This window comes from Lygodium microphyllum, chromosome 16, assembly GCF_053477565.2.
Source record: "Lygodium microphyllum isolate KBCC chromosome 16, Lygodium_microphyllum_v1.1.10, whole genome shotgun sequence".
NCBI lineage: Eukaryota > Viridiplantae > Streptophyta > Polypodiopsida > Schizaeales > Lygodiaceae > Lygodium > Lygodium microphyllum.
The window spans coordinates 148,971,289-148,981,288 of NC_141150.1; positions in this window are offsets into that span (position 1 = coordinate 148,971,289).

Genomic DNA, 10,000 nt, shown 5'->3' on the forward strand with positions numbered 1-10,000 from the left:
GGTGTGGTGTGTGTTGAGAGGGGGGGGAGGGGGGGGGGGCGAATTTTGGAGGGGGGGTAGGGGTGGTGTGGTGTGGTGTGTGTTGGGGGGGGGGGGGGAGGGGGGCAGAATTTTTGAGGGGGCGTCATGGTGGGTGGGTGGGTGTGTTAAGGGGAGGGGAGCACCCCCCCCCCCTCAAAAATCCCCCCCCCCCAACACACACCACACCACACCAACCCTCCCCCCCCCCTCCAAATTTTGCCCCCCCCCCCCAAAAAATTGCCCCCCCCCCTCAACACACACCACACCACACCACCCCTCCCCCCCCCTCCAAAATTCGCCCCCCCCCCCCCCCTCAAAAATCCCCCCCCCTCAACACACACCACACCACACCACACCAACCCTCCCCTTCCCCCCTCCAAATTTCGCCTTCCCCTCAACACACACCACCCCACCCCTCCCCCCCCCCCCCAAAAATTCGCCCCCCCCGTCCAAATTTCGCCCCTTCCCCCCCCAAAAATTCGCCCCCCCCCTCAACACACACCACACCACACCACCTCTCCCCCCCCCTCAAAAATCCCCCCCCCCCCTCAACACACACCACACCACCCCTCCCCTTCCCCCCCTCCAAATTTCGCCCCCCCCTCAACACACACCACCCCACCCCTCCCCCCCCCGCCCCCAAAAAATTCGCCCCCCCCCCAACACACACCACCCCACCCCCCCCCCCAACACACACCACACAACCCCTCCCCCCCCCCTCAAAAATTCCCCGCCCCCCCCTCAACACACACCACACCACCCCTCCCCCCCCCCCTCAAAAATCCCCCCCCCCCCTCAACACACACCACACCACACCACCCCTCCCCCCCCCCTCCAAATTTTGCCCCCCCCCCCCCCCAAAAAAAAATTGGGCCCCCCTCTCAACACACACCACACCACACCACCCCTCCCCCCCCCTCCAAAATTCGCCCCCCCCCCCCTTCAACACACACCACCCCACCCCCCCCCTCAACACACACCACACCACCCCTCCCCCCCCCCCTCAACACACACCACACCACCCCTCCCCTTCCCCCCCTCGAAATTTCGCCCCCCCCTCAACACACACCACCCCACCCCTCCCCCCCCCGCCCCAAAAATTCGCCCCCCCTCCAAATTTTGCCCCTTCCCCCCCCCAAAAATTCGCCTCCCCCCTCAACACACACCACACCACACCACCGCTCCCCCCCCTCCAAAATTCGCCCCCCCCCCCAAAAAATTTCCCACCCCTCCCCCCTCAACACACACCACCCCACCCCCCCCCCCCCCAACACACACCACACCACCCCTCCCCCCCCCCTCAACACACACCACCCCACCCCTCCCCCCCCCCCCCCCCCCCCGCCCCCAAAAAATTCGCCCCCCCCCCCCCCCCCAACACACACCACTCCACCCCCCCCCCCAAAAAAATTCGGCCACCCCCCTCAACACACACCACACCACACCACACCACCCCTCCCCCCCCCCAAAAATTCGCCCCCCCCCCCCTCAATACACACCTCCCCACCCTTCCCCCCCCCCCCTCAACACACACCACACCACACCACACCACACCACCCCTCCCCTTCCCCCCCTCCAAATTTCGCCCCCCCCTCAACACACCCCACCCCACCCCTCCCCCCCCCTCCAAATTTCGCCCCTTCTCCCCCCCAAAAATTCGCCCCCCCCCTCAACACACACCACACCACACCACCCCTCCCCCCCCCTCAAAAATTCCCCCCCCCCTCAACACACAAAACACCACCCCTCCCCCCCCCCTCCAAATTTTGCCCCCCCCCCAAAAAATTGGCCCCCCCCTCAACACACACCACACCACACCACCCCTCCCCCCCCTCCAAAATTCGCCCCTCACCCCCCTCAACACACACCACCCCACACCTCCCCTCCCCCCCCCAAAAATTCCCCCCCCCCCCCCCCCCCCAAAAATTCCCCCCCCCCCCCCCCCCCAACACACACCACCACATCCCCCCCCCCTCAACACACACCACACCACCCCTCCCCCCCCCTCAAAAATCCCCCCCCCCCCCCTCAACACACAAAACACCACCCCTCCCCCCCCCCCCTCAAAAATCCCCCCCCCCCCTCAAAAATCCCCCCCCCCCAACACACACCACACGACACCACCCCTCCCCCCCCCCCCTCCAAATTTTGCCCCCCCCCCTCCCCTCCCCCCCCCCCTCCAAATTTTGCCCCCCCCCCTCCCCTCCCCCCCCCCCCCTCCAAATTTTGCCCCCCCCCCCCCCCCAAAAATTCGCACCCCCCCCCTCAATACACACCTCCCCACCCCCCCCCTCAATACACACCTCCCCACCCCCCCCCTCAACAAACACCACACCACCCCTCCCCCCCCCTCAAAAATCCCCCCCCCCCTCAACACACACCACACCACACCACCCCTCCCCCCCCCCCCAAAAATTCCCCCCCCCCCCTCAACACACACCACCCCACCCCCCCCCTCAAAAATTCCCCGCCCCCCCCTCAACACACACCACACCACCCCACCCCCCCCCTCAAAAATCCCCTCCCCCCTCAACACACACCACACCACACCACCCCTCCCCCCCCCCCCCTCAACACACACCACACCACACCACCCCTCCCCCCCCCCCTCCAAATTTTGCCCCCCCCCCCCCCCCTCAACACACACCACACCACACCACCCCTCCCCCCCCCCCTCAAAAATCCCCCCCCCCCCAACACACACCACACCACCCCTCCCCTTCCCCCCCTCGAAATTTCGCCCCCCACTCAACACACACCACCCCACCCCTCCCCCCCCGCCCCCAAAAAATTCGCCCCCCCCCCAACACACACCACCCCACCCCCCCCCCCCCAACACACACCACACAACCCTTCCCCCCCCCCTCAAAAATTCCCCGCCCCCCCCTCAACACACACCACACCACCCCTCCCCCCCCCCCCTCAAAAATCCCCCCCCCCCCTCAACACACACCACACCACACCACCCCTCCCCCCCCCCCTCCAAATTTTGCCCCCCCCCCCCCCCCCCAAAAAAAAATTGGGCCCCCCTCTCAACACACACCACACCACACCACCCCTCCCCCCCCCTCCAAAATTCGCCCCCCCCCCCCCCCCCTTCAACACACACCACCCCACCCCCCCCCTCAACACACACCACACCACCCCTCCCCCCCCCCCTCAACACACACCACACCACCCCTCCCCTTCCCCCCCTCGAAATTTCGCCCCCCCCTCAACACACACCACCCCACCCCTCGCCCCCCCGCCCCAAAAATTCGCCCCCCCTCCAAATTTTGCCCCTTCCCCCCCCCAAAAATTCGCCTCCCCCCTCAACACACACCACACCACACCACCGCTCCCCCCCCCTCCAAAATTCGCCCCCCCCCCCCCCCAAAAATTTCCCACCCCTCCCCCCTCAACACACACCACCCCACCCCCCCCCCCCAACACACACCACACCACCCCTCCCCCCCCCTCAACACACACCACCCCACCCCTCCCCCCCCCCCCCCGCCCCCAAAAAATTCGCCCCCCCCCCCCCCAACACACACCACTCCACCCCCCCCCCCCCCCAAAAAAATTCGGCCACCCCCCTCAACACACACCACACCACACCACACCACCCCTCCCCCCCCCCAAAAATTCGCCCCCCCCCCCTCAATACACACCTCCCCACCCTTCCCCCCCCCCCCTCAACACACACCACACCACACCACACCACCCCTCCCCTTCCCCCCCTCCAAATTTCGCCCCCCCCTCAACACACACCACCCCACCCCTCCCCCCCCCCCTCCAAATTTCGCCCCTTCTCCCCCCCAAAAATTCGACCCCCCCCTCAACACACACCACACCACACCACCCATCCCCCCCCCCCACCCCCCTCAACACACACCACCCCACCCCCCCCCCCAACACACACCACACCACCCCTCCCCCCCCCTCAAAAATTCCCCCCCCCCCCCCCCCTCAACACACAAAACACCACCCCTCCCCCCCCCCCTCCAAATTTTGCCCCCCCCCCCAAAAAATTGGCCCCCCCCTCAACACACACCACACCACACCACCCCTCCCCCCCCTCCAAAATTCGCCCCTCACCCCCCTCAACACACACCACCCCACACCTCCCCTCCCCCCCCCCAAAAATTCCCCCCCCCCCCCCCCCAAAATTTCCCCCCCCCCCCCCCCAACACACACCACCACATCCCCCCCCCCTCAACACACACCACACCACCCCTCCCCCCCCCTCAAAAATCCCCCCCCCCCCCCCCCTCAACACACAAAACACCACCCCTCCCCCCCCCCCTCAAAAATCCCCCCCCCCCAACACACACCACCCCTCCCCCCCCCCCCTCCAAATTTTGCCCCCCCCCTCCCCTCCCCCCCCCCCTCCAAATTTTGCCCCCCCCCCCCCCCCCCCCCAAAAATTCGCACCCCTCCCCCTCAATACACACCTCCCCACCCCCCCCTCAACAAACACCACACCACCCCTCCCCCCCCCTCAAAAATCCCCCCCCCCCTCAATACACACCACACCACACCACCCCTCCCCCCCCCCCCCCAAAAATTCCCCCCCCCCCCCCCTCAACACACACCACCCCACCCCCCCCCCCCCCTAAAAAATCCCCTCCCCCCTCAACACACACCACACCACACCACCCCTCCCCCCCCTCCCCCCTCAACACACACCACACCACACCACCCCTCCCCCCCCGCCCTCCAAATTTTGCCCCCCCCCCCCCCCCCTCAACACACACCACACCACCCCTCCCCCCCCCCCCTCAAAAATCCCCCCCCCCCCAACACACACCACACCACCCCTCCCCTTCCCCCCCTCGAAATTTCGCCCCCCCCTCAACACACACCACCCCACCCCTCCCCCCCCGCCCCAAAAATTCACCCCCCCTCCAAATTTTGCCCCTTCCCCCCCCCAAAAATTCGCCCCCCCCCTCAACACACACCACACCACACCACCGCTCCCCCCCCCCCTCCAAAATTCGCCCCCCCCCCCCAAAATTTCCCACCCCTTCCCCCTCAACACACACCACCCCACCCCCCCCCCCCCCCCAACACACACCACACCACCCCTCCCCCCCCCTCAACACACACCACACCACCCCTCCCCTTCCCCCCCACCAAATTCCGCCCCCCCCTCAACACACACCACCCCACCCCTCCCCCCCCCCCCCCCCCCCCCCCCCGCCCCCAAAAAAATCGCCCCCCCCCCCCAACACACACCACCCCACCCCCCCCCCCCCCCAAAAAAATTCGGCCACCCCCCTCAACACACACCACACCACACCACACCACCCCTCCCCTTCCCCCCCTCCAAATTTCGCCTTCCCCTCAACACACACCACCCCACCCCTCCCCCCCCCCAAAAAATTCGCCCCCCCGTCCAAATTTCGCCCCTTCCCCCCCCCAAAAATTCGCCCCCCCCCTTCAACACACACCACGCCATACCACCCCTCCCCACCCCCGCCCCCCCCTCAACACACACCACCCCACACCACCCCTCCCCCCCCCCCCCTCAACACACACCACACCACCCCTCTCCGCCCCTCAAGAATCCCCCCCCCCCCCCCTCAACACACACCACTCCACCCCTCCCCTTCCCCCCCTTCAAATTTCGCTCCCCCCCTCAACACACACCACCCCACCCCTCCCCCGCCCCTGCCCCCAAAAAATTCGCCCCCCCCCCCCCAACACACACCACCCCACCCCCCCTCAACACACAAAACACCACCCCTCCCCCCCCCCCCTCCACGTGGCGTCATGGAGGGCGTCATGGAGGGTGGGTGGGTGTGTTAAGGGGAGGGGAGCACGTCGCGTCGTGTCAGGCCATGGGGCGCGGGGGGGGGGGGGGGGGGGGGGCATTGCGTTGGGTGGGTGTGTGTGTTAAGGGGAGGGTGGCACATCGCATCGTGTCGTGTCATGGGGGGGCGGGGAGGGGGGGGATGCGCGTCGCATCGTGTCATGTCATCGGGGGGGGGGGGGGGGGGGGTGCGTCGCATCATGTCGTGTCGTGGGTGGGGGGGCTGGGGTGGGGATGTCATGGGGGGGGGGGGGCGCGGCACGTCGCGACATGGTGTGGTGTGTGTTGAGGGGGGAAGGGGGGGGCGCGTCGTGTCGTGTCGTGTCATGGCGGGGCGCGTCGCGTCGCATCGTGTCATGGGGGCTGGGGGGGATGTCATGGGGGGGCCGAATTTTTGAGGGGGGGGGGGGGGGGGGTGGTGTGTGTTGAGGGGGGAGGCGAATTTTTGAGGGGGGGACGTCATGGGGGGGGCGCATCGCGTCGTGTCGTGTCATGGGGGATGGGGGGATGTCATGGGGGGGGGAGGGGGGTTGTCATGTTATGTTGGGGAGGGGGCGCGTCGCGTCATGTCGGGGCATGGTGGGGGGGAGGGGGCATCGCGACACCCCGCGTCACCCCCCACGACACGGCACACCCCCCCACCCCACCCCACCGCACCCCCCTACGACGCGGCGCCTTCCCCCCACCCCACCTCGAAAAACCCCGCTCCATCCACAGCACCCCACCACTCCTCCAAAAACCAGGCTCGACCCACCGTGCCCCGCCTCACTCCCCCACGACACGGCGCACCCTCCACCCCACCGCACCCCCCCACGATGCCCCCCGCACCCCACCTCCAGAAACCCCGCTCCCTCCACACCACCCCACCACGCCTCCGAAAACCACGCTCGACCCACCCCACCTCGCGTGAGCCCCCCCACGACACGGCACACCCCCCACACCCCACCGCACCCCCCCACGACACGGCGCACCCCCCCACCCCCCCTCACCCCACGTCGAAAAACCCCGCTCGACCCACCCAACCCCGCGTCACTCCCCCATGACACGGCACACCCCCCCACCCCACCGCACCCCCCACGACGCCCCCCCCCCCCCCGCACCCCACCTCGAAAAACCCCGCTCCCTCCACGCCACACCACAAATGCCTCCGAAAACCCCGCTCGACCCACCCCACCCCGCGTCACCCCCCCACGACATGGCGCACCCCCCACCCCACCGCACCCCCCATCGACGCCGCCCCGCACCCCACCTCGAAAAACCCCGCTCCCTCCATACCACCCCACCACGCCTCCGAAAACCCCGCTCGACCCACCCCACCTCGCGTCAGTCCCCCACGACACGGCACACCCCCCACACCCCACCTCCGAAAACCCCGCTCCACCCACCCCACCTCGCGTCAGCCCCCCACGACACGGCACACCCCCCACACCCCACCGCACCCCCCCACGACGCGGCGCATATCCCCCCCCCCCCCGCACCCCACCTCGAAAAACCCCACTCGACCCACCCAACCCCGCGTCACTCCCCCAGGACACGGCGCACCCCCCCACGACGCGGCGCATATCCCCCCCCCCCCCCCCCCCCCGCACCCCACCTCGAAAAACCCCGCTCGACCCACCCCACCCCGCGTCACCCCCCCACGACACGGCGCACCCCCCCACCCCACCGCACCCCCCCACGACGCCCCCCCCGCACCCCACCTCGAAAAACCCCGCTCCCTCCACGCCACACCACCACGCCTCCGAAAACCCCGCTCGACCCACCCCACCCCGCGTCTCCCCCCCACGACACGGCGCACCCCCCCACCCCACCGCACCCCCCCACGACGCCCCCCCGCACCCCACCTCGAAAAACCGCGCTCCCTCCACAGCACCCCACCTCTCCTCCAAAAACCCCGCTCGACCACCCCCACCCCGCGTCACCCCCCACGACGCCCCCCCGCACCCCCCCTCGAAAAACCCCGCTCCCTCCACAGCACCCCACCACGCCTCCGAAAACCCCGCTCGACCCACCCCACCCCGCGTCACTCCCCCATGACACGGCGCACCCCCCCACCCCACCGCACCCCCCCACGACGCCCCCCCGCACCCCACCTCGAAAAACCGCGCTCCCTCCACAGCACCCCACCTCTCCTCCCAAAACCCCGCTCGACCACCCCCACCCCGCGTCACCCCCCACGACGCCCCCCCGCACCCCACCTCGAAAAACCCCGCTCCCTCCACAGCACCCCACCTCTCCTCCAAAAACCCCGCTTGACCACCCCAACCCCGCGTCACTCCCCCATGACACGGCGCACCCCCCCACCCCACCGCACCCCCCCACGACGCCCCCCCGCACCCCACCTCGAAAAACCGCGCTCCCTCCACAGCACCCCACCTCTCCTCCCAAAACCCCGCTCGACCACCCCCACCCCGCGTCACCCCCCACGACGCCCCCCCGCACCCCACCTCGAAAAACCCCGCTCCCTCCACAGCACCCCACCTCTCCTCCAAAAACCCCGCTTGACCACCCCAACCCCGCGTCACTCCCCCATGACACGGCGCACCCCCCCACGACGCCCCCCCCCCGCACCCCACCTCGAAAAACCCCGCTCCCTCCACACCACCCCGCCACGCCTCCAAAAAACCGCGCTCGACCCACCCCACCCCGCGTCACGGCGCACCCCCCACCCCACCGCACCCCCCCACGACGCCCCCCCCCACCCCACCTCGAAAAACCGCGCTCCATCCACAGCACCCCACCTCTCCTCCAAAAACCCCGCTCGACCCACCCCACCCCGCGTCACCCCCCCACGACACGGCGCACCCCCCCACCCCACCGCACCCCCCCACGACGCCCCCCCGCACCCCACCTCGAAAAACCCCGCTGCCTCCACGCCACACCACCACGCCTCCGAAACCCCGCTCGACCCGCGTCACCCCCCCACGACACGGCGCACCCCCCCACGACGCCCCCCCGCACCCCACCTCGAAAAACCCCGCTCCCTCCACAGCACCCCGCCACGCCTCCGAAAACCCCGCTCGACCCACCCCACCCCGCGTCACCCGCCACGACACGGCGCACCCCCCCACAACGCCCCCCCCCCCCCCCCCCCCGCACCCACCTCGAAAAACCCCGCTCCCTCCACGCCTCCGAAAACCCCGCTCGACCCACCCCACCCCGCGTCACCCCCCCCACGACACGGCGCACCCCCGCACCCCACCTCGAAAAACCCCGCTCCCTCCACAGCACCCCGCCACGCCTCCGAAAACCCCGCTCGACCCACCCCACCCCGCGTCACCCCCCACGACACGGCGCACCCCCCCACCCCACCGCACCCCCCACGACGCCCCCCCCGCACCCCACCTCGAAAAACCCCGCTCCCTCCAGGCCTCCGAAAACCCCGCTCGACCCACCCCACCCCGCGTCACCCCCCCACGACGCCCCCGCGCACCCCGCCTCGGAAAACCCGCTGCATCCACACCACCCCACCCCACCTCGAAAAACCCGCTGCATCCACACCACCCCACCCCGCGTCACGGCACACCCCACCGCACCCCCCCTCGACGCGGCGCATCCCCCCCGCACCCCACCTCGAAAAACCCCGCTCCATCCACACGACCCCGCCACGCCTCCAAAAACCCCGCTCGACCCAGCCCACCCCGCGTCACCCCCCCACGACACGGCGCACCCTCCACCCCACCGCACCCCCCGACGACGCGGCGTATCCCCCGCGCACCCCACCTCCAAAAACCCCGCTCGACCCACGGCACGTCACCTCACCCCCCCACGACATGGCACACCCTCCCTCCTAAGAAATCCCGCTCCGCTATGACACGGCACACACACCCCACTGCACACGACCCCCTCCCGCGACACGGAACCTTCCACCCCCCGACGGACCTCCTCAAGAAACCCCCCCACGACATGGCACCCCCCCGCGACATGGCACACCCTCCCTCCTCAGAAATCCCCGCTCCAACAACCCGCCCGCGCAACATGGCACGCCCTCCCTCCTCGGAAAAACCCCGCTCCACCGAACCCCCCCACAACATGGCACACCCTCCGCTCCCAAAATACCTCGCATCTTGAGGAGGGGGTTATCACGTGAGAGCGAGGCAGAGGGAGGGGCCAGGCACGACGTACGCAAAGACAATCGCGACGAGGAGAGGAGGCGCCGCGTCATGGCAAGGCGAGGGGGTTTCC